The 24589-nt window shown below is 43.2% G+C and overlaps 1 protein-coding gene across 8 annotated transcripts in view; it reads left to right on the top strand.

The window, feature by feature from the left end:
- The window catches only part of PRR5L (proline rich 5 like), a 150872-nt gene that overhangs the window by 53918 nt on the left and 72365 nt on the right, over positions 1–24589 (top strand). For 4 of the 8 annotated variants that reach the window (XM_054699268.1, XM_054699265.1, XM_054699267.1 and 1 more), the window contains one exon: positions 16021–16079. The exons of 2 other annotated variants lie outside the window; for them this stretch is intronic. The gene's annotated coding sequence lies outside the window, so the exon portion shown is untranslated. Of the gene's footprint in view, positions 1–16020; positions 16080–24103; positions 24223–24409; positions 24579–24589 lie in introns of those variants that run through there. 2 more of the 8 variants (XM_037522449.2, XM_037522447.2) reach the window with 2 other exon arrangements.

Raw genomic sequence — 24589 nt, 5'->3', positions numbered from 1 at the left:
CTAGTCCAAGCCAGAGAAGCTTTTATACCTGAAGACTCATTACCATGCTTTTTTACCATGCTTTTTTAAACAAAAGATTAGTCCTCCTGCTTCCTCTCCCCCACCAAAATAACAATAGACAATACTTTTGTCTAAATGGGCTCGTTATTTAGAAATGGCTGTGTTTGGCTGTTTTCTTAATAATACTTTTACCTTTGTAGGTGAGAACATTTTTTCTGCTATACGCTTAGGTTCTAGGACTAGAGTCTGTAAAGTAAGTTGACAAACAATAGATTAACAGGAGAAAAACATAAAAATTTTGTTTAATGGTAATATTTTTGTGTGGCATGGGAGCTTTATAGGAAAGAAGTGAAAACCTCAAAAAGTGGTTTGACTTGGAGCCTTTGATGCATTTTATTAAAGGGCAAGCAATTGTGGAGTGGTGGCTTGGCAAAGAAAAGGGATCTGAACTTCTGGGGGTGTTCAGTTGTGGAAATGTGGCTAAGAAATATGATATGGGGGAAATGAATGGATGATTAGGATCATTTTTAGTAAGGATTATTTGTTCAGGACCATCTTGGTATCAGTTCTCCATCTCAGTAATAAGGATGTTCTCTCCTTTCTGGTACCAAATGGACACCTTTCTTGTAAGAAATTTATGCACCCCATTTAGGCCAAGAGGGGGACAGCAGAGGGTCCTTTCTGCATCTCTTGTTTCTCTATTGCCTTCAGCTCAAAATAGCCTTTCTAAGGGTGATTTGTTCATTCATTCAACAAATGTGTACTGTTTATGTCCCATGTGCGAGACTCTGGAGAGGCAAGGGTGAATGAGATGGAATCTAGAGTGTTTCCAATCACAATCGGTGATGCTGTGAAAATAAGTGATCACCTCCCAGGCTTGAAAAGTCTCACAGAGGAGGGTGCAAGGGACAGAAGCCAGAGTGGACATCAATAGAGGTGCTGGAGAACCAAGAGAACATGCTGCTACAGAAGTCAGTCTAAAAATTGAGCTGCTGAGAGCATCAACTTTGAAGTCAGATGCACCTGTATCTGAATCTCAGCTTATTATGACTTGGGCATATTATTTGTTTAACCTCGGTTTCCTTGCCTGTAGAAGGGAGATAATAACAAGAGTAAGCTCTTGATTGTTTTGAAGATTCTATAAGATAATTGATATAAAGCTCTTAGCACCGAGCCCGGGACCTGGTAAACACCTAACCTACAGATCTAATCATCTTTCAGCTTGTACTATTTTATAGTTAGGAGCAAAGTAGTGTTTTCAGCAAAGGCACACCAGTCGCCACCAAAGGGAAGAGTGAGTCATAGGGGCAGTTATTTTAACTTTAGCCAACTGATTGTCCTTTATGTGTGGTCTATGGGTTTTGTGTGTGCTTGGTTTTGAGGTGTTTTATGATTATTACTAAATTTGGTTATTCCCTATATCACAAAAGCAGTGCACTTGCTGCTTAAAAGAGATGTTCACTCATAATGGAAATGAAAGTGGAGGTCATTTTTAAAAATTGGAAGTGAGATAATGCGGTATCCTACATGTACATTGGAGGTGAGGCATTAGACAGTGGGGCTAATGATATACATCAAGTTCTTAGGAAGGAGGTTGGAACATAGTGAGCATGCAGGAAATATCTCCCGTGATGATGATGATGATGATGATAGGCCAGAACAAAGAGGAAATTGTAAAATATGTGGAAAATGTTGAGCTTATGACTGTGCAGTTGACAGCCAGAGGCAAGGAAAACTGAAGAGTAAGTTAGAAAAAATCTTGAATATGTGCTAGAGTTGAGCATCAATTTCAAATTTAGGAGACATGCAAATTTAGGAGACAGCTGTGCATTGAAGAACGTGGGAACTTAGATTGCAGAAAGTAGAAAATGCTGTTTGGAGATGTTTGTTGCAAGCCATGGTGTTCCATGAACTTAAGTTCATTTGACTCTGTTTCTCATTAAAATGGATCATGGGTTATTGGAATATGGATTCCCTGTGGGGATTTCTAAGATGCTTATGGAGACCATCTAGGGAATATCATTTGCACAATAGATTTCCAAATCGATCTGTTTTATGCCCATATGCCCTAGAGAGGGATGCATGACAGCAGCAAGGAGAAACATAGCAGCAGAGCAGAAACTAACACTTACATTTAGTGACTATGTGAACAGCTACCGCAAACTTAAACTCTCCTTGGTCATCTTAGACTTACAAATATTATAGCAACAAAAACAGCTCACACTTACTCAGCATGTAACATGTGCCAGGCAGTGGAGAGTCAGGGAATGTTATGTTCCAGGTATGGAAGCTGAGGCATCACTTGATGAAGGACTGAAGCTGTCAATTTTGGAAGCAAGAGTTGTACCAGGCAATCTGACTCCAAAACCCATACTTTGAACTACTGAACTTACAAAAGGCCTTTCAACACCTGACCTATTTTTAAGTATAAAAGCTTCTGTATTATTATGACAACGACTGCGATTAAGGAAGCACCTCACTGTCATCAAGGAGAATTACCACCAACTCGGAGCCGGAGCCGTTTGATTTAGAAATAAGCACATCATTGACCTCGGTGGGTGGTTTCTGCAAAGGGCTGGGACAGCAGCCAGACTGCAAGGGCTCCTGGAAGACAGGGGAAGTGCTGCATCTATCATTTCCAGAAGTCTGTCAGCCCAGAACGAGAAAGAAATAGATGTGTACTACACGGAGCAGTTAGCCGCTTGAATGTTTCTTTCTTCTTCTCCCCAAAGTGCTGACTATGCACTGGAAGGAAGGAGAAGGGACTGGTGGAGAGGTAAAGGAGGAAGATGCCCCAGGGGGGAGGAAAGTTTCAAACAAACATATGGGAGGGAGGAGATGGTGCTCAGGGCCAGCTAGATTTGGAGGAGATATTTGGGGCTTTATTTTTATATATTAATGATCGGCAGAGAAATCAGGGGTCAGTTTTTCAGCCATCATGGCTCTGCTGTCCTGAACTCATCATGCCCGCATTCTCTGGTGTGGACGTCACTTACCTCATTGTTCGGAGAACTGGGTGTATGCCCGAGTGCGGCTACTAAGCAGCTCTGAGATCTTGCACAAACAGCACTTTGTGTCTCTGAGCCTCTGTCAAGCGGCAGATTTGAACTAAAGGTCTAGAGTCCTTTGCTCTTGCAGTAGTATTGTGTGATGTCTGAGAGTGGCCACAACCACTGCCCTCTGTGCTGGAGAGAAAGGTGGTTGGACCATATGCAAAAGGGCCTGCATTACATGTATAAACATGCAAGGAGATGAACTAATTTGTTAAAAGACTTCTAAGACCATCATTCATTTTTTTCCCCCACCACTATCCCTTACAGCCCCTGTCCTATTCCCTCCCTCATCCCTCTTAGCCTCAGAGACTCTCACATTGTTTATGGATGTCCATTGGTTTGTGAAAGAGTTTTACTTTATAGAATCATCTGCCAGTTGTTAGCAGCATTAAGTAGAATTTCCCCTAGTCACCAGAACTATGTAGTTCAACTCAGCAAATGCATAGAGTACCTACTATGTGTCAAGCATCGAACAGGAAAATGGGGACCATAGATATCAGTTTTGCTCATCAAAGCTTGTAACCACAATAAAAACACAAAACAGGAAACCATGTCAAGTATCTGACTATCTGGTGTGCAGTCATCTGGAACATAAGGGGTGCAATCCATCAGCTAGTGGGTGTGTGTGTGGGGGGTCAAGCTGAATAAGGGTAGAAGGTTTGGGGGTAGACAACCACAGAGAAAACACCTGTACAAGTTATGTTTTTATCTTGTTATGCATTTGTATTGGTCAAAAACATTTTTACCTCCAGCAGCTTAAACAACATGCTTGTGTGCACACGCACACACACGCACACGCGCACGCACACGCATACTCCTATCTCCATAGCACTTGGTGCATACAAATAATCCCAAGTCAGCTATTTGATTCAAGATGCAGGTAGAGCAGCAGTGGTCTGGGGACCCTTGAAGTTGCCCTCAGGACCTCTGCGGTCACACAGGGGCCCCCCATGCCTGAATACTCTGCTGTGGCTATATTGAAATTCTTAATAACTATTGAACAAGGGACCTCACTTTCACAGCTTGAATTGCAAATTATGTAGCTAGTTTTGGTTACTTTCTTAGCATCCATAAACTGAAAACTATTTTAATAATAATAATAAAAGTACTATTTTAATAATAATAATAAAATTTAGGTTATTACTACTAATATTAGTTTTTGGCTCTCCCACTCTAGTTCTCACACAAACAGTGGAGTTTTCCAGAGGTGACATGACATAGGTCTTGCAACAGATTGAATGCAGAGGCAGCTATGAGAACCCAGCTATTTTCTCTTAAACCTGGCACTAAAATATGTGCACCAATGAAAAATGCCACTCTCCTTGCTGTATATATTTTGCTTTGAGAAAATGCAGCCAGGTTTCACAAAAATATGTTATTTGTATTAACATGCAATGGATCCTTAAATTAGTTTTTAAATGAAAGTAAAGAGCTATTTAAATTTTTTCTGTTTTAGTTTCGGAAGCATAAACACTGAGAGGTGAAACCCAAAAAACCCCCTATTTTAGGGAACCATGAATAAATTTTAAGTGTATAGAGGGGTCCAGAGTCCAAAATGTTTGAGAACCATGGGTGTTTACTCTTTCTGTTTGCAAAAAGCAGATTTTGAAGGAATATGATCAAAAGACTGAGTGTTTGTTTATACTTGTTAGTTAGGATTCTCTAAAGAAACAGAGAAATGTGTGTGTGTGTGTGTGTGTGTGTGTGTACACATACAGTTTAACATTGCCATTGGAAAAAATAGGGGAGCCAGAAGCACTGGTGCCCAAGGCCACTGATGTCCTGGATCAAGCAGAGAACATATTTGCCTGTCCTTTGCTCTTTCTGTTCTAGGCAATGGACTGGATGATCCTCACTCACATCGATGAGGGTGATCTTCTTACTTGTCTGCAGATGGAAACACTGATCTCCTGCAGGAACACCTTTACAGGCACACTCACGAATAATGTTTTACAGGTTATCTGAGCCTCCCTTAGCCCAGCCATGTTGACACATAAAATTAGCCATGCTTGTTCATCTTGTAGGTAAATTTATATCTATTTTTTAAAAAATGAGGCAGAGACACACCCTTTTTCTTACCCTGAACTTATGCATAGTTTCAGAACACCAGCTTCTGGTTCTGTCCAACCCGTGGAATTTTCCAGACTGGAGGGGTCACTTTGAGTGGTAGCACCTCTTCCCTGGAGGGGTTCAAGCAGAAGCCACCTGTGCACTTCTAGAGGGGCTGCTGCGGAGGACTCTGGCAAGGGGCAGAGCATTAGGTCAAGGGAGCTGTAGTGTCTCTTGCACTTTGGGGTGCTAGTTGACAAGAAGGCCTTCTCCCTTCACAAGTCCAAAGTCATAGAACTGAAGTAATAATGAGCAGGTACTTATCTTACAAGGGAAAATGAGAGAGAACAAGAGATAGAGAGAAGAGACATTCTGTCAGCAACCCAGGCGGTGTAGCTGTCATTAGTGTTGCATCTTGCGTGTAAGAACAGGGCCCCAGGGAGAGTCTGAAAAGAGAATTTTGCCTAAGTGATGCCCACAGGGAGAATGTGGCGGCAGGCAGGGCAGAGTGGAAATGGGCATGGCATGTTCTCATCCTTATCATTCAGACTCACTGAGGTTGACATATTTTTAAGCCTCTGACCCCTCTGTACCCTTTTTGGGCCCCCTTTCTCCACGGTTAGTACCAAGTGCTGATGTGCTTTGCTTTCATTTGTCTTTTGCAAACCCACAGTGTAAAAAACAACCAAGGTGCTTGACTGTTAATAGTTTAACACATTCCTCTTAGAAAAGGAACAAGGAGATCCTGGAGACAGTGTCTTTTTTTTTTAAAGATTTATTTATTTATACATACAAGAACTGGGGTACAGGCCCTCGAGACGGTGTCTTTATCCCAGGAACGAACCACCCAAGGAGATTTTAGGTAGTGGGCAGGCAGAGTAGACATTTGGGGGAAAGGAACACTCTTCCAGCATCTAATAGCAAGCTGCTGATTTAAAGACATAACCAATGATGCCTGCCTCCTTCCTGTCTCCATCTGTCTTTTTCCTTATCCTCACTTTGCCCCTTTTACTTCCATAAAAGCTTTTAAAGAGGCCCTCTGCCTCCCAGCCAGGTTTTGGGGATTCAAAGATAAATCACATGGCGTCAATGATGTTGTATTTGTAAGCAGAGACAGGTGGGTGAGCAGATCACGGAAACACATGGAGCCAGGAGCTATAGGGGCGGGTGTGTAAGTCCTGGGGTGGCCTGCCTGGGGTGGAGGTGAGGGACAATCCCTCCACCTGGTTCCTGGAGCAGAAATGGATGCTCTAAGGGGCAGCAAGAGAGCAAGGTGCTGTAGGGCAGGGCATGGAAGGAACACCTGAACTCACCGTGGTAAGTTATTTAAAAGTGAAATGCCCTTCGCGGGTATTTCAAGACCAGCGCGGAAAACTGGTTTGGCTCCCTGGCCTGTACCTTTGACCTGTATGCCAGCCTGCCTGTTCCCGACAGACACACAAGCAACCCACTGACCTGGCATCAGGTAAGGGGGGACCGAAGAAAGAGCATCCGGGAATGAGGCAGTGGTCAAGATGTCACATAGCACCCTTTAGTCATGCTGGCGGACAGAAAAGGAAGGCAAGTGTTTATAGACCAGAAGAAAGTAAAGGCCAGTTCTTTGAGATGCTGCTCAATTCTGTTCAAGTCCCAGGTTATTTTACGTGTATCCACTGAGGGCCTGCACATGCCAGGACAGCTGTTCCTCCTGGTCCTCTGTCCAGTCACCACAGGTCAGCTTACCGCCCTAAGCGGGATTCACCGCCAGTGACTCAAGTCCTTTCTGCAGATGCTGTGGTGGCAGCTCCCTGCTGCTTCCTGAGAAGACCTTTTGCCCCTTCTGCTAACAAACAACTTGACTCATCTCTTTCTCTCTTCCTTCCTCTGCCCCCTCTGTCATTCCTCGGAAGGATTGTGAACTGTCCCCACACAGGTTTCCTGCAGCAGGAGAAGGGGCGCAGCTTCTAAGTCAGGGGGATGACCAGGAGTTGACCCATGTCTGCCGAGCTCACATGACAAAAGGAATTGGCCTTCCCCCACCCCCCTCCCGCAGCTTTACCTGCCAGACCCTGGTTGAGAGCTCACCCTTGCACAAGCAGCAGTGCCAAGGAGAATACCCCCCCACAAGAATGCACAATAACAATTGACTATTAATGTCCAGGGCGAACAGGAACCCATTCAGCCAGAAAATCCAAATTGAACAGCAATTAGTTGTGCAAGTTCCCTGGCTCCTGTTAACTTCCAGGACTGCAGGTGGCTCTGTGCTCCTCTTCCAGTCCATTCTAAGGGGCTTGGAAGGGTATTTCACTTTTAACTGTTTTCAGGCAGAGCTCTGAGGTCGTTAAGCCTAAGAACAGGGGGAGAAGGGGTGTCACCATAATGCCGGGGTTTGAATCCCAGCTCTTCCACCTCCTATGTGGCTTTGGCTATTACTTTCTGTGCCTCAGCATCCTCATCTATGAAACGGAAATAATAATTATACTGGCCTCAGATTGTTGTTTTGTAGTATTATGAGAATCCAGTGAGTCAATATTTGTAATGTGGGCCTCCCCGGTGGCGCAGCGGTTGAGCACTGGGTTGCGAAGCTGCCTGCAGCCTCTGCAGCGCCGGTTCAATCCCTGGCTGCTCCCCGGCCACCAGAGGAGGGTCCCACATGGCGCGCAGACCTCTCCTGCCACCTGCTGCTCCCTTCAGCAGTGTACTTTGGTCCTTCTGCCTGCTCTGCTCCCCGCTCTGGCTCTGGTGAATTCTCTCACCCTCCCGCGCTTCTGACTGTACCCAGTGCTTGTATAAATGGATAAATAAATCTTTAAAAAAAGTATTTGTAATGTGCTCAGGATTATGTGTGGTGAACACATTTAAGGGTAAAATTAATAAAGATTTTATTTATCCAACTGTGAGCAGTCCTTGCCCTTCTCTCAGGATTTCTGATGTTGAAGATGAAGTGGATTTAGTAATGAGGCTAAGAGCAGGAATTTAGAGGGGCAAATTCTGATTTCACCAGTTAATTAGAAGTTCTCACCTAATCTTACTTTATCTGTAAATATCTGGGTAAAATGTAAAATCTGGGTTATAATTGTACTTATTTCTCAGGATGGTTGTGGGGACTGAGCCATGTGAAGTTTGTAGTGTCTGCCTGGCACATAGTAAGTGCTCATTAAAAGTTAGCTGCTATTATCAGGCTCGCCAAAAAAAAAAAAAGTACTAGATAAACACAGCAATTTTGGCTGCACAAACTACAATGCCAAAACTAACATTCCAAGAACCCTGGGACAGCTCCTAGCAGCGAGTTGTGTGCTAGTTAACAAAAGCTTGTCAGCTTGGGGAGGTACAGAAGGACTCAATGTTTCTGCATTTAATTTCTGGCTCTCCTGCTGCAAGAGGTGTGATGTTGGGCAAGAGACCATCACCAAACCTCAATGTTTCCTTCCTTCCCCCCTCCCTTCCTTCCTTCCTTTAATAAATATTTATTGAGTATCTGCTGAGTGAAGGCACAGTGCTAGGCTTTGGTGCAGTGCTCCAAATGACAGGTTGATGATGCATCATGGGCAGGCTATAAGGAAGTTTCTGTTTGCAGGGGTCCTCAAGGGTGCCTAGGGGTGGGGGACCTCAGGTGCACTCAGGAAAAATGGCTGCTCATGCTAATTTACTGTCCACCCTCCTTACAGCACATCTGTATGCAGACTCCTCATCCCTTCTCATGGAGGAGATCGCTGGTTATTCTTCTCTCCAGCCCAGATGAGGTCAGGGAGAATGATTGTTCAAGGTCACTCGTTTTGTTTCTGCAGTAGAAAGTGAAGCAGGGATATTTTTTTCCCTGTAAATTTAGGGCACTATCAGTAGATTAGTCATCCAAGAAATTAAAAAGCAGAAAGCAGAGTCTACCAAGTAGACTCAATTAAGATCTCCCCTTGATCTTATTTAGTCCTGGGCCCTTTTCAGAACAAATTTGACCGAGATAATTCTGTCTAGGACAGCATTTCCCTCTTGCGTTCTGGGGAACATTATATCCTTAGATTGTTAATAGTATTGCATGAAAAAAAGGATGAAATGATTGAATGTTGCTTTCCTGCAGACCCTTCCCCCATGCTCTGAGTACTCTAATGCATGTCATGCTATTGTGTGCGGTATTACCAACAATTACTTGACACGGGACCCTTCCTCTAGTAACACTAGCAATATCTTGAGATATTATATCTCCTCAGAGAGCAGTTTGAGAGATGCCCATCTAGGGGCTCTAAGCTGAGCTTCACTGATGAAACTCAGGGGACATGAGTATCACACAGATGGAGAGAAGTGCAGCAGATGCTGAGTGACTGGCTGTCCTGTGTCCTCTCGGCCCAGAACTGTCCCAGTTAGTAGACAGGATGACAGCTCTCTGCCAGGATGGCATCCACTCTCCAGCCTGGCTTACCTTGAACAAGAGACATAGTCAAGCACCCTTAGGGGCCTTACCTACTTGGGACAGGGCATCTTTGCTCTGCCCATGCTCTGTTTCTGCAGAATTCCCCTCAATTCCCATGTCCCCCAGAAAACCTCCCTGCAGTTGGTTTGGATGAAAATATTTATCTTCCCCGAACAGCTCTGCAACTTCCGCTCCCTAAATTGTGAGGCAGTATGACTAAGGGTAGGGAAGAGCTCACAATGGGAAATAAAACCTTGTCATTTGTGGTTATTTCTATTTCTAACAAGTTGTGTGCCTTCGGGAAAGGGCAAAACTAATTACCCCCCATCTGTAAAATGGGGGTAACAACAGCACCGTGTCTTAGTATTGTCTGAGAAGATGCTGGACCTAGACTTGGCGCATAGAATATCTGTCACTGATATTAAAGTCAGCTGTAATTGTTGTTAGAGATTCTATGTATGTGTGAGAGAGAGCGAGAGAGAGCGAGAAAGAGAGAGGAGCAAGGAGGGAGGGAGTAGGGAAGAGAGGCATATGCAATATGCAAAGCTTTTTAAATTCCATCTTAGAAAGGAAGATTTACATGAAAATGGAAAATGAAAAAATGAATAACTTTTCTATTAATGCTGACTCTTTCACCCAAGGAAAGAATTTATCGCTGTGGTTCTAAGCAGAGTCCTGGAAACCAGTATTGCTGGTTACACATTAACTATTATCTTAGTTTATACATTAGTATGTTAGTGTATGCACTGGAGAATTTAGTGAGCACGAGTCAACCCCAAACAGCTTAGGATGAACCTTGAGGGTCTATCTCCACCTCCAGGCTCCTGAAATAGTGCTTAGAGGGTTGTGTGGTGGGCACCAACGCTGAGGAAAGGAGTCCAAACGCCTTGAGGGATTTTTTTATCTGGCCTCTTGATGAAGCCCAGCAGAGCCATCCTGGTCAGACTGTTGCTACAAAAACTCATTTCTCCCTGTCTCCTTTTTCTCTTTCATTTCCCTCCCCCACAGGCAGGAATGAATACGAATACACACTTTTTTTGTTTATTTCCTTTACCTTTATTTTTTAAAAATATTTATTTATGTATACAAGAGCTGGGGTACAGGCCAGAGGTGTGGGGGTGAAAGGATTCACCAGACACAGAGTGGGGAGCAGAACAGGCAGACTGACTGCAGTACACTGCTGAGGGGAGCAGCGGGCAAATCAGGAGAAGTCTGCTGCATCATGTGGGTTGCTCCCTGGTGGGGGGGCCTTGACCTCGTCTTGACCCCTTGCACCACTAGAGGCCCTATTCCCTTTGTCTTTAAATATAGACAGTGCATATACTATATTGTGCCATTGTCCTTGCTCTTAATTTTTTATTTTACCCGTTATTGAAGTGGGGAAGGTTGAGTGTCATGTGTTAGTTTTAAGATTCCCATTTTATTTGCGTATTCTTGGACCACTTATTGAAGTCTCCCTTATACTCTTCTTACAGTATATTTAATACTATGGTGTATTTGTATTGTAGAAATACAATAATTATTAGAGTATAAATAAAGACCAAGACATACGTGAACCAAATTGGAAATCAGGCACAATATAGGGGTTAACCATAAAAGAATTGAGATGATTTACTTAGGGAAGCAAACTTACGGAATATAAACCCACAGATCTCTTATTTGAAATATGGTGGCCTTTACTTTTTGACTGTTACTATAAAGAGGTACTATGATGTGCCAAGGGTTTAGCCAAGTATTTCATCTAACTCTCATAAACCTGAAAACCAGGTTATATTGGCAACTGAGACTCCAGTGGTTTAAGGATCTGCCCTCAAATATTGCTACTACATCCCACCCAAAATTCAACTTCTTCCCACAAGGGAATGTTTCCTGACTTACAGGTTTGGCTTGGCTTACACTAGAAGGGATGACTAGTTTGGTCTATGTCACAAAGGACAGCCTTACATGCACTCCACTGTTAAATAAGAGAGAGACCTCATGTAGAAAAAAGACCAAGCTGGTCTTCAGGAAGCTAGAGACGGACTAGAAAGTGTCCTTCTCTCTCTCTCTCTCTCTCTCTCTCTCTCTCTCTCTCTCTCTCTCCCCACCATCCATCTACCCACCCCAATCTCCTCTCCCTCTGTTTTTCCATGTATTCATGCACATGTATATGTGACTTTTCTGTGGTGACTTTTTCTGTTTCTGAGAATTCATTTATTCATTCATTCATTTCTTCAACAAGTATTCACTGAGCAATATGGGACAAGAAAATCAAGGGTAACCTTGACAGGTCATTTCAACAGTATTGAAAAGATAAAATCCTTATTGGCGAGGGTCAAGAAAATGGAAAAAGAAGACATATTAGGGGTGATGACTGTGGAAAACTCTTGGAAGGTGTTTTGCTCTATATAAACCAGAGGGGTAGGGGTAGGGAGAACCCTAGTGCCCCATTAGGGGGTAGGGAAGTGGAAGGGATGGGATGTAGTACAGAATAGAAGGTTTAACCTCAGATTCTATGCTGGAAGCTCATTGCCCGGAACAGGAGGGAGACAGAATATGGCTACCAATTCTAGCTGGAGGATAGATACAACTGTGGTAGTATATGTGTCTTAGCTTTGGTGGCTATAATAAATACCTTGGTAGGGTGGGACTTAAATAACAGATATCTGTTTTCTCATAGTTGTGGAGGCTGGGAAGTATAAGATCAAGGTACGGGTAGATTTGCTTCTTGGTGAAGCTTCTCTTCCTCATTTGTAGATGCTGCCTTCTTGCTGTGTTCATATGACTTTTCCTTGGTGGAGAGAGACAGATGAGAGATCTTGTGTCTCTTTTTCTTTTATTACAGGCACAAGTCCCATCCTGAGGGACCCATCCTCACAACCTCATCTAACCTTAACTGCCTTTTAAAGGACCCAGTTTCCAATACCATCACATTGGTCACTAGGTGTTCAATATAGAATTTTTCTGGGGGCAGGGGGTACCACAAACTTTCAGTCCATCTTGGAAATTATTGTTAGGTGTTCCTGTGTTCTTACAGAATAAGAACTCTCAGATGAGAGTGAGAATGTGGAAGAAATTTTTGGAAAGATGGATATAGTGGACAGTGAGAGTAAACAGACGGGAGACATTTGGTGTGAGTGCTGAGCAGAACTAAGGACCCATGGTGAGAACGATTAAAGGGGAAAACAGACGGTGTGGTTGTGAATATTTCTCCAGTCATGTGTACACTGATGCAGACACCAAGAAGAAGGAGAATTGTAATGAACAGCTTCTACTTAGCAAAGCAAATGCAATGAGGCAAGAAAGGGGCAAGAGAATCCAGGGAGCATTTGAGGAAGTCACTATAATAATGGAATTTTTTCTGGGTGGGGAGGACACAAGGTTAATGAGGGGTCATGAAAAGTAGTTTAGCCCAAGAAGTTGAAGAATTATGTGAGTTAGGGTCCCTGAGGGAGTAAACTGGAAAGATGGGAAAAGGTGATTAGAGAGGGTGAGAGGGTGACAATAGGAAATGATGTGGTCAAGGTCAAGAGTGATGACTGTTGTAGAGTGGAGGACAAGGTCATTGGAGCAGAGGTCAAAGAACTGATCTGTCAGGAATGGGAAGTAGTATTTCCATGAATAGTGAAATCACCAAAAGAAATCGTTAGGAGAGTGCCCCCGAACTTGGAGGTCAAGTTTCAAGGAAAGGAACTTTCCTACACTGCTGGTGGGAGTGCAAACTGGTCCAACCACCATAGAAAGTTGTGTGGAGTTTCCTCAAACTACTAAAAATGGAGCTACCATATGACTCAGCAATTCCACTCCTAGAAATCTACCCAGAGGACACAAAAACATTCATTCAAAAAGATACGTGCATTAATTGAATAACTATAAGAAAGTGAAAATCAGAATCAACAAAAAACTATGAAACAGAGACACTTTTGGCTGGGTGGGGGGCGGAGGGGAGGGATTGGGATCAGAAAGGGGGGGTTGCAACTGTATGGGGAATATAAAAATAAAATTTATTATTAAAAAAAGGAAAAAAAAGATACGTGCATTATTTATAATAGGTAAGATACGGTAAAAACCCAAATGCCCCATGGGATCAAGAAGATGTAATTCAAAAAATATAAACTTATGCCATTTGCAGCAACATGCATGGAATCAGAAGGGATCATTCTCAGTGAAATATGCCAGAAGGAAAAAGAAAAATATTGGATGGCTTCACTTATAGAAGCAATATAGGGGAACCAAATAAGGGATCAGGAAATAAAATAACAACAACAACAACAATAATAAAAAACCAACAAAATTAGCAGACAACCATAAATCAGAGACATTCTGTAAGGGATGGAAGGAAAATGGATCAAAACAGGGAGAGAATGTTGTGACAGGAGCTTTGTGGCCGCTTTGTGTTGGGAACACGATGAGGGACACAGCAGTCATGAAGCAGGTTGGAAGGCAAGACTCTGCTACTTGAGCAGAAGTTCTTGTGCCATTTATTGAAAGCACACAGGCTAGTAAAAGCTGGTCATGTGACAGTGGTATGAGGAATAAAGTCCAGAGGGTGGGATAGGACTGGCAAAGTTTTACGAGGGACAAGGAAGGGGATGTCACGACCATATGTCAAGAGGCATTTGCGTAAGCAAAGTATTTGATGTTATCACAGGCAGAGTTATCCCGAGACCCCCATGGAGATAGTCACATAATCAGATCAAGGGCAGCCTAGGCGTCTCCAGGCCTGCCTTGTGATATGAGCTATACTCTGAAGGGAGTCAAGGAATGCTCTGCTGAGATTTGTAGATAGCAAATAGGTCACAGTTGCCATGAGTGGCCATAGGAACCCACAAGAGAAGAGCACAACAGACTATGGTGGTGGTTCACGGGTGAATTTTATGGTGGGATACACAATGATGTAAAAGATGTAAATAAAAGGGCCTCTCTGGTGTCGCAGGCGGTTGAGCGCCGTGCTGTGAAGCTGTCTGCAGCCTCTGTAGTGCTGGTTTGATCCTGGCTGGCAGGCAAGAATCCCACATGGCATGGCAGAACTTTCCTGACTCCCCCGCTGCTCCCCTCAGCAGTGTATTTCGTCAGTCTGCCTGTTCTGTTCCCCGCTCTGTCTCTGGTGAATTCTCTCACCCTCCCACTCATCTGGCCTGTACCCCAGTTCTTGTATAAATAAAATCTTTTAAAAAAAATATAAAAAATAAATTAATAAATTATGCAATGTAAAAAAAAGAAGGGGATAAGCCAGAAATTTGCAATGGTTATAATAAGGAGGTGACATGAGTACAATATTCTGATGGTTTGATGGGGATTTTTAGGGTGATACTGTGGTTTGGAAGGGATGTAAGAAGCAAGGAAATCAACACTATCCTTCCCAGTCCAGCGATACACGGAGTGTTGGAGAGAACCACAACCACTTAAGAGGATTTTGGAGGAAGGAAGGGCTCCAGAGGAGAACCAGGCTTCTTTTAGGAACAGTGGTTCCCAAAGTAAGGTTTGGGAACCCCGCAAAATTTCTGAGCTCCTGTCAGAGACTCACAAGTCCAAGATTGTTTCCTAGGAACACTAAGATATTACTTGTCTTTTTGCTCTCATTCTCTCATGAATGTACAGTGGAATTTTTCAGAAACTATGTGAGTTGTGATAAGACGACAGATTGAAGGGAGAAGGGAGCAGCACAGTCCAGGTGTCTTTCACTAAGCCCAAGTTAAAGAGATTTGCAGAAATGTGAAACAGAACAATTCTTCCCATGACTTAAAAAAAATCTATTTTTCATAAAATATGTGATGATTTTGTTATTTTCAAGATAATAAGTCAATTTTAATGTTTCATTTTCAATCCAGTAAATGTTGGTAGATGTAACATCCACACACAAAAACTCTCTGGGGTTCCTGATGATTTTCAAGTGTCCTGAAACCTTGAATGTTGGAGAACTATTGAGTTAGGTCATAAAGGCCAATTGAATGTTCAGGAAAGAAGTTGAGGACACAGGGTATTCTGTTCTTGAGGGACTAGGGATTCCAAAGTACATGACAGAAGGTTTGGGGGGAAGGACCAGGAAATAGATCAGCAATGAGATTGTAAAAGGCCTCCTGGTGATGACAGTCTGGAGGATTAAGGGTAATCTTGAGCTCTGCATGCTCATGAGGAACCCAGATTGTGTTGTGCGTGTAACCAGGAAGTCAAGACCAGAGGGAACCACTTCTTCCTGGGGAAGGCAAGAAGCCCCTTCATTTCAATTTTTTTAAAGATTTATTTATTTATGCATACAAGAGCTGGGGTACAGACCAGAAATGCAGGGGGATGAGAGGACCCACCAGAGAAAGAGAAGGGAACAGAACAGGCAGATTGACTGATATACACTGCTGAGGGGAGCAGCGGGCGAGACAGGAGAGGTCTGCTGCGCCATGTGGGTAGCTCCCTGCCCGGGGATTGAACTCGTGCTGCAGTGGCTGAGGATAGCTGCATAGTGCTGTACTTAACACCTTGTGCCACCAGGGAAGCCCTCCCCTTTGCCTTTCAATTTTTAAAACGTCTCACTGGCACTCTTCTCCTGCCCACTCCCAGGCCCAGTCATCTGTTACAACTCACAGGATGATCTGCCACCCCATCCTGCAGAATCTGAGGTATGTGACGGTTCCCAGAATGTGTGGTCTGATCAGGCATTCCCAAATGCCTGTGAGAATGATGGAGAAAAATGAAAGTTGTTTTTTGGAGCAACTTGGAAATTTAATTTGGAGTGTTTTTTCATTTAGACCTGCTTTAAGGTGTAGAGATGGATTGAATGTATGCTATCTTAAATTGTGACATAAAAATTAGGATACAGAGTTTGCCATCTACATCTGCCATCACCTCTGGAGGTAACAGGCCTTCTGTTCTGAAACAAATTGAGCAATACAATGTCACCGTCCTTGAATGTGGCACTGGTGAGTAGGTTGATGTTTGTAACCAGATTCTTACATCAATGGAGGAGAAAGTTTAGAAGGATCTGCACCAATGGTTGGTTGGTGGAAGAGGTAGGCCAAAGAAGCTTTAGGTCAGGTCTGCCGTCTTGCACAGCTGCAGGGGACACCACTCACCCTGCCATCCAAACGACTGGTGTTCCTTGCAGTTGGACAATGCAGAGCCCTAGTATGAGAAGTTTCCTGTGTGTGTCAGTATCTTACTTCTATATTATTATCTTACTTCTATTTCATCATGACCTCAATATGTCTATGTGTTACATTTAAAAATGTGCTTGGGGCCTCCCTGGTGGCACAGGGATTAAAGATAACAGTATCAAGCTATTGCCAGCCACTGTGGCATGAGTTCGATCCCTGGCCAGCCAGGGAGCTACCCACATGACACAGCAGACCTCTCCTGTCTTGCCTGCTGCTCCCCTCAGCAGTGTATCTCAGTCAATCTGCCTGTTCTGCTCCCCACTCTGTCTCTGGTGAATCTTCTTACCACCCCCACCCCCACACCTCTGGCTCACACCCTGGTTCTTGTATGCATAAATAAATAAATCTTTAAAAAAAAAATGCACTTCACAAACCCTTGAAATCTGACTGCAGAACAGCAGCTACCAGAAGGGGAGGATGAGGGTGAGAGCAAAGGGGATGAAGATTGGTGGGGCTTTATGCTGGGCCTTTACATTTGTAGAAATGTAAATCTAGGGCCTCCCCGGTGGCGCAGCGGTTGAGTGCTGGGTTACGAAGCTGCGCTCAGCCTCTGCAGCGCCGGTTCGATTCCCGGCTGCTCCCCGGCCACCTGAGGAGGGTCCCACATGGTGCGCAGACCTCTCCTGCCGCCCGCTGCTCCCCTCAGCAGTGTACTTTGGTCCTTCTGCCTGCTCTGCTCCCCGCTCTGGCTCTGGTGAATTCTCTCACCCTCCCGCGCTTCTGACTGTACCCAGTGCTTGTATAAACAAAACAAACAAACAACAAAAAAAAAAAGAAATGTAAATCTATACCCCCAAAACATATACAGTGTTGTAATCAACATTACCTCAATATACTTATTTTCATTTTTTTAAATATAATTCATTTATATATATTTTTCATCATTGTTCATTTTTGTACAATGTTTGCTTTTTCCTCTCAGGTATACTCAATATACTTAATTTAAAAAATAAATAAAAATGTGCTTCAAGGTGCCACATTTTGAGAACTTGCTCAATGAGAGCATTTGTTTTTCTTTTCCATCACCGCCCCCCAAATTGTGAGTAGGAATGTGAGTAGGAATGTAAATCAATTTCCTCTACTGGGTAATTCACACCAGCCTTCAAAACATGGCTTACTATTTATTATCCATTTTATTTATTTATTTTTCTTTTCTTCTTTAAACAATATTTGCTAACCCCCACCCCCTCAGGTGTAGTCCCCATAGAATTTCCTTTCCCAATGCACACGTGCACCATCACCTCAGTCCCCTGTGCTCCTCCCTGCCTCCCCCTGACCCCTCTCCCTCCTCCTCCCCTGCAGGATGTCTCTGCTTTATAATTGTCTGTTTTTGCTTTATTGTGTTTTGCACTGTTATTATTTTTTGTTACACTGATGTCTTATTTGGTTCCCCTATATTCCTGCTATAAGTGAAACCATCCAATATTTTTCTTTTTCCTTCTGGCTTATTTCACTGAGAATAATTCCTTCTTTACCCATTTTAAAATCAGTCAAACAAGGGCCTCCTTGATGGCACAAGGGGTTAAGCACCACACTATAAAGCAATCCGCAGCCTCTGCAGCAGGAGTTCTATCCCTGGCCAGCCAGAGAGGTAACCCATAAGGTGCAGCAGACCTCTCCTGACTCACCCACTGCTCTCCTCAGCAGTGTACTTCTGTCAATCTGCCTGTTCTGTTTCCCACTCTGTCTCTGGTGAATCCTCTTACCCCCCCCCATCTCTGATCTGTGCCCCAGTTCTTGTATGCATAAATAAATAAATCAAACAATCGAGTTGACATATTTTCTATTGGTTCTGTCCTGCCCCCACGTACAGCTTCACTTTTCTTCAACTCTTTGAAAGAGTTTTCAGTGTTTTCAACCAAAAAGAAAGTATTCATTTTCTTCAACCTGCTTCCTTTCCTCAGTTTACTCTGTTGGAATTTACTTCCACATCATCCCAATTAAAAAACCCTTATCAGGGTCACCAATGTCCTACATTTTGTCCCCCCAAAAGCTAATTATCTGTTCTCATTTACCTTGACCTTTTGACAGCATTGAACATACTTGACCATTCCTTCTTTCTTGGAAAACCTTCTTTTCTAGGTTAGAACATTCCAGTCCCTGGATTTCCCTATCTCACTAGCAACTCATTTCATTTTATTTCTCCACTGGTTCCTCTTCTTATACCAGACTCCTGTCTATTTTGCTTGGCTTCTCTATCCATTGCTTACTCTCCAAGACATCACCCCTACATGAAGGCCTTTTGGTTTTTTCGGTTTTTTGAATACCCTCTATATATGCTCAAATGTCTCTCTCTAGACCTCAGTGCCATCTCATATACTCAAATGTCTTTTAACACCTGTACTTGACACTCAATTAGGCATTTCAAAGATAACATGGCTTAAGTAGTACTACTGATTGTCCTCCAAACTTCTCTCCATCCTGTGTCTTTCCTATCTCAGTAAATGGCACCGCTATCCTGCCCTGCCTGTTGCTCAAAAATACCAAAGCATCATCCGTGATGCCTATATTTTCCTCACACACACCCCCCATCAGAGTGTCCCACCATCTCTACTTCCATGTCTTATAGTCATTGTTGCTCCAAACATAATCCAGCCACGATCATCTCTTTCTTGGTCTACTGTAACCACCTCCTTAAAGAGGCTGCAGTACTTCATCTTAGCCTTTTCCAAGTCCACCCACCGCACATCAGTCAGGGATTGTTCCAATGCAGAAGTCAGGTCACATGACTTCCTTCTTAAAACCCTCCAATGACTTCCCATTGTGATCAAACCCTTCCCATGCCCCACAAGGCGTCTATGACCCGACCACCATCTGTTTCTGGAACCTCATCTTGTTGCCTCTCTCTACGCCTTTGCGTATGTGTCAATCTTACTGACTTCCTTTTTTATCCCTCCAAATTTACTAGCTGACTCAAGGCCTCTGTTCTGGTCATTTCTCCTGTTTAGAATGTTCTCTTCCCATAGATGCCTCTCTTCACTATTGAAATCTCAACTCCAAATCTCAACTCTGAAAAACCATCCCTGATGCCCTAGCACAGATCAGTACTTAAACTTATCTCCTTTACGTGTTTATGTCCATGTTTATGGGATGTCTTCTGCACCTTGATGGTAGAAGCCCTGTCTGTCTCATTCAATGTTGCATCCCCAGTACCAGACGCCAGTAAAGGACCAGTTAATATGTGTCTATCAACTGACTGACTTGGAATTATGGGAAGGAATAATTGAACTCTGTGTTATCCAGAGAAAAATTCATTTGGGATTGCAAAAATTCTTTTTACTCTTAAGATTTGCTTATTCTCAAGCCAGAAAGAGAAAGAAAAATACCGGATGGTCTCACTCATAGCAGGAATCTAGAAAACTTAAATAAGGGACCAGGAAAATGAATAACTATAAGAAAGTGAAAATCAAAATCAACAAACAACTATGAACCAGAGACACTCTATGGGGGGTGGGGGGCAGGGAGGGGAGGGATTGGGGTCAAAATAAGGGGGTTGCAATTGTATGGGGAATATAAAAATAAAATTTATTTAAAAAAAAGATTTGCTTATTCTCAAAACACATTCAGATTTAATTAAATACCAGCCCCTTTAGATTAAGGGCAGCCACTTCCCAAAACCAAAAGAGGAAAAAGTAAAAACCAACAAATCACTAACACTCTATTGTTATAAAACAAAATGGATGAAACCAATTTTTTGTATTATCCAATCCAAAATTTTCCAAGTTTCTCAATTCTTCTTGTGTGGAAGTTGAAAAGAGGGAAGGAGGGCAAGCTTTTTTCCACTTGTGTGTGAAGTCTTCCTGCTGTACCAAAGGTCATTCACTTTATACCCTGGTGTTAGATCAGATGCTGAGCTTATTTCTGAAATGGTCTCGTTTTATGGATGGTGAAGTGCTCTGGATATATATTGAGTGTTTACGCAACTTCTGTATCTAGATTGGTATTCCTCATAAGTAACTACATTAACCTGTTTTATGACTGAAGCTCTGAGGACCTGGGAAACTGTTACAGTGCTGTATGGAGACAAGGATCACGGGTGAAGGGGCTCTCTGTGCTTCTCATAGCTCTGTTAGCTCTGTTACCAGGTGTTAGCAAAGGGTCTTGGATTTTCAGAGCCTCCAATTTCCCAACTATAAGAAGGAGAAAACTTACAGAAGGATATGACACTTTTTTCACTGGAGTACATTTACTCCATAGAATAAGACATCAAGGTACCTGTACTGAATTGGAGATCCCTTCTTGAACAAATAAATTCAGCAGACATTTATTTTATACCGAATGTACACCAGATCCTTAAGGCATTAAATGCCATGATTTTATGAATTAAAGTAATTACAACTGTTATTCAGAGAGGGAAGTAGTTGATCAGATCAAGAAGGGAGTATAGTGCAATGAATAGGATGAGAACTCCCTACACTGTCCTTTCTCGTCCATGTATAACTTTGGACAGGTTACCTAACCTTCTTGAACTGAGGGCTAAGACTTTGAGGGCTAGAGAGGAGAAATGGGGATGAAGCGGGCAGGCATTGTGTGTGTACAAAGGGAAAGTAGAACAACAGATTTCTGGAAGAGCAGAATTGAAAGGGGATTTGGGCTCCAGCGCAGCTCCAGAGAGGGCCTCCGCTTCTCCTCTGTCTTATGCCTACTTGCCTCCATATCTCCCCCATAGCTGCCTTTATCTTAGTAATATTCAAATTATGTGATTCCAAGCACAGTTTTGTTTTAAAAATGGGTTCTCTTGTTAAGGAGAAAATGTTTTGAACCCATGCCCTCTGGTTGCATAATTTCTGCTTCCTCATAGCTCTGGCCCCTCCTAACTCTTCTGTGCCAGCATCTCTTCTTTGGCTGCCTCAGGGTGGCAGGGAAATGGGTGAAGCAGACAGGGAACAAGAAAAGCAGGGAGTAGCAGGGAGTGGCCAGGATTGGAGCTGGATGTTGCATGCCCTGCCTACAGTAGACACAAGAAACTGTAGCACAAGCTCATTGCAGCCATGCAGGCTACAGCATAATAATGCTAGGTCTTCCAGAATTTTTATGGCAATTTGAAATCCATATTTTGCATGAAGTTTTCTGATTTTTACACTGGCAAGTCATTTTAAAAAGGTTGACACCATGGGGTTTGAGTAATATACATCTACCTGGCCCATAAGCAGCCAATCTATAGAGTCTAGAATTGAGAGTTCAGATAAAGTCATGACTTGGCAGCTTTTGTTCTGGACACTAACTATGTGTGTGTGTCCACATTCCTGGAAGGAATCTGATTGGACCATTGTACCTTTTGGGGCCAGAGTTCATCACAGCACAAATATGTGGATTTGTTACATCTGAGTCAGGTATCCACCAACAGCCCTAAAAGGGCTGCCTAAGGGCTACCCTTTCAACTGTAGTCCTGACTGGGCCAGCCACTTTAGAGGCTGGGACTGTGGCAAGCTGTGTGCCTGGTATACTTAGTAAAGACCTAAAATTCCCTCCTTCATAAATGCATGTTTAAATGGAATGATCTGTACTGATTTCTCCTAAAAAAAAATTCTGTTTCTTAGTAAAAAAAGGTGATGTTCCATGGGCATTTAGTTAGAATTTTGGTAAAGAGTGGTAACAAGAATAATGTATTGGTATTAAGCGTTCTTAGAAGCGCTGATTTAAAACAAAATGTTGACTACTTCTCATTTTAAGAAATTTCTGCTTACAAAATGAGCAAATCTTACTTTTTGAAAACAATGTAACCTCTTTAAACTTCCCTTCCAGTCCTTGAAGCCTCTTTAATGTCATCTCCACCACGCAGGCATCGCCTACCCTGTGAATACTTCCCTTTATCAGGGAGTGCCTCTTTTATCCTCTGTAAGTCTGGTGTCTAGGTTCTTTTTCTTATTACCTAGTGCCCAGCCCACTAGAGGCAATTGGTATCACATATATTTGCTAAATGAATCCATTCATGGAATCACTCACGAGATATTATCTGGGGGCATACAATGTGCCAGGCACAGTTTTAGGATCTTGGGCTGAATCCATGAACAGAACAAATCCACCTTCTTGTAGAGCTTACGTTCTAGCTTGGAAGTAGGAAGTAGTGGAAGAGAGATCAAAACACTTTTTTTTTTTTTTTGAAGAAACTAAGATAGTATGTGACAAGGTGTGGAGATGGAAAAACAGAAAAAGTAGATTTGAATGAGGGGGTTAGGAATGAGAAGTGAGTTGCAATTTCAAGTCAACCAAATAGGATAGGCCACTTTGAGTGAAGTCTTGAAGGAGATCAGGGAGTTTTAGCAATGTAAAATGAATGTTCCCGAGTCAGTCTCCTGCAGCTCTGTAGAGATTGTTTCTTTTTCTCTTCCCAGACTTGCAGGCTAATAACAGTAATAATAACATTATCTTAGTATCTGTTGACTCTCAGTAGAGATTCTAAAACACTTTCTTGATATGAATTATGAAATCCTCATAAAAATTTTAAGAAATACCTACACTTTTATTACCATTTTCTTAGGAGTATCTGAGGCCTAGCTCAGCTCATCACCTGTTAACATCCTACACTAGCAAGAGCAGGAGGTGGTATGCAAACTACTCTGGCTACATGCTTTGACTCTGAAGCCTCCAGCACCGTGGCTTAGAAGACAACTGTGAAGTCTCCTCCCTGCTCACTGCTCCCTCCTGCTTTTCTTTTCCAGGTTGTCTCCTGCCTATTCCCTTTCCTGTACAAAAGGGTCTTCTTTTAGTTCAATGTCATTCCACATCAAGTCGCAATTTCCACCATAAATGAGAACTAATTTTTGTACGTGACATTTGAATTCCCTTCACCATCTTGGCATTTGTATTGAGACTTAACCTTAGCTGTAGCTAATATCCCTGGACAAGTGGGGGCACCCAGAGTTTCATCAGACTCCCCTTGGACACACACGGATCAACAACTCTTGCATTCGCTGTGTAAGGTCACAGTGACCAAAACAAACACGATATTTTTTCTCAGTTTTGACATAAAAAGACACATATATCTTTTCTTCAGCAAATGTCACTGTGGTTTTAGAGCCTAAGTGTGATGTGTGAGAGGGCTGCATTTTAAGAGTATTTCCTGCTCAAACATAGGGTAAAAATTATGCAAGTCAGTGAGTCCTGAAAACAGCTGCATGAAATTCTTAACACCTGCACAAAAAAAAAAAGTCTTGAAAATAATTTTTCATTGTTTTTAACTTTAGGATTGGTTGATTTTCTGTTATTTCACACTCTGAAGGACCTTTCAATTCATAAAACCTTCAGCTAGAAAGAAAATTGGCGAGCTTTTAAAGAATCTTGCAAATCTAAGGGAGCAACTTCACTGCATTAATGCACTTAAAACAACTTCTCTGGAATCAGCCTGGGGACTGTTTCTTAAAACAACAGCAGTCCCAGCCTCTAGCCCTCTAGCGAGCCCTAGAATCACCCCCTTGGCTTCTTGGTAGAGTTTTCGGTTTTCGCGGAGAGTGGTGGACATCCCAACCAGGAGGCGGGGCTGGGGCTGGCGCAGAGGATCTGGTATTGTATGCGGGAAACACAGCAGCACCCAGCTCTGTCGACCTGTTGCATCCTCCCCAGCTTTTTAAGTTAAAGAGCTGCATTTCCTGAAATTGTTGAGCTGGATGTAAGTGCATACGTTACCCCACCCCCTCCCCCAGCGGGGGTGGGTGGGTGGGGGAGTTGCCGCTGGGGAGGAAGGTTGGGATGGGGTGAGCTGTGGGGGGGCACCGGAGAGAAACTAAAGTGATGAGCATAGGACAGGAAAAGTGTGTGTGGGGGGGGGGGGGTGCGGAGGGAGGAGGAGGCCGTAAGATGCCAGAGGAGGGAAACGAGTCACCAGCCGGGCTCCGGGAGCTGCGCGCCCCGCGGAGTTTGTTGACTCGCGCTGGAGAGGAATCGAGTCTCCCCAGACCCTGCCGAGGGCTGAGCTGGAGACCAGGGCGGAGGGAGAGCTGCGCCGAGGTCGCCCATTTTTCTGCGGTGAGAAAACT

The sequence above is a fragment of the Talpa occidentalis genome, unplaced genomic scaffold, assembly GCF_014898055.3.
Source record: "Talpa occidentalis isolate TD23 unplaced genomic scaffold, MPIMG_talOcc4v2.1 talOcc4.3, whole genome shotgun sequence".
Lineage (NCBI taxonomy): Eukaryota > Metazoa > Chordata > Mammalia > Eulipotyphla > Talpidae > Talpa > Talpa occidentalis.
The sequence above is the reverse complement of the archived record's forward strand: the minus strand, read 5'-3'. Positions and strand labels throughout refer to the sequence as shown.